Genomic DNA, 615 nt, shown 5'->3' on the forward strand with positions numbered 1-615 from the left:
TTCAGTGGGGGGGGGGGGGCACTGGGGTGGGCCTTCTGATACAGTGCTGACCCTACCTCTGGGCGTTCCCCCACTTCAGCCCAGCCTCCTGAAGACTGGCACTAAGCACTGCCCCTCCCCCTGCTTGTGCTCTCTGTCAAATAAATAGAATTTTTTTTTTTTTTTTTTTAGATTTTATTCATTTATTTGACAGAGAGAGACAGCGAGAGAGGGAACACAAGCAGGGGGAGTGGGAGAGGGAGAAGCAGGCTTCCCGCCGAGCAAGGAGTCCGATGCGGGCTCCATCTCAGGACCCTGAGATCATGACCCAAGCCGAAGGCAGACGCTTAATGGCTGAGCCACCCAGGCGCCCCATAAATAGAATCTTTAAAAAAAATAAATAAATAAAAGTCAATTACTTTCTACAGATCCATACAAGTATACAGAATCAATCTTCTGAGAAAGGACCAAAGGCAATGCAATTCAATAGTAAATGTAGTCTTGGGGCACCTGGGTGGCTCAGTCATTAAGCCTCTGCCTTCGGCTCAGGCCATGATCCCAGGGTCCTGGGGTCGAGCCCGCATCAGGCTCCCTGCTCTGTGGGAAGCCTGCTTCTCCCTCTCCCTTTGCCCCTCC

The sequence above is a fragment of the Leptonychotes weddellii genome, chromosome 1, assembly GCF_054177405.1.
Source record: "Leptonychotes weddellii isolate Sample4059 chromosome 1, ASM5417740v2, whole genome shotgun sequence".
Lineage (NCBI taxonomy): Eukaryota > Metazoa > Chordata > Mammalia > Carnivora > Phocidae > Leptonychotes > Leptonychotes weddellii.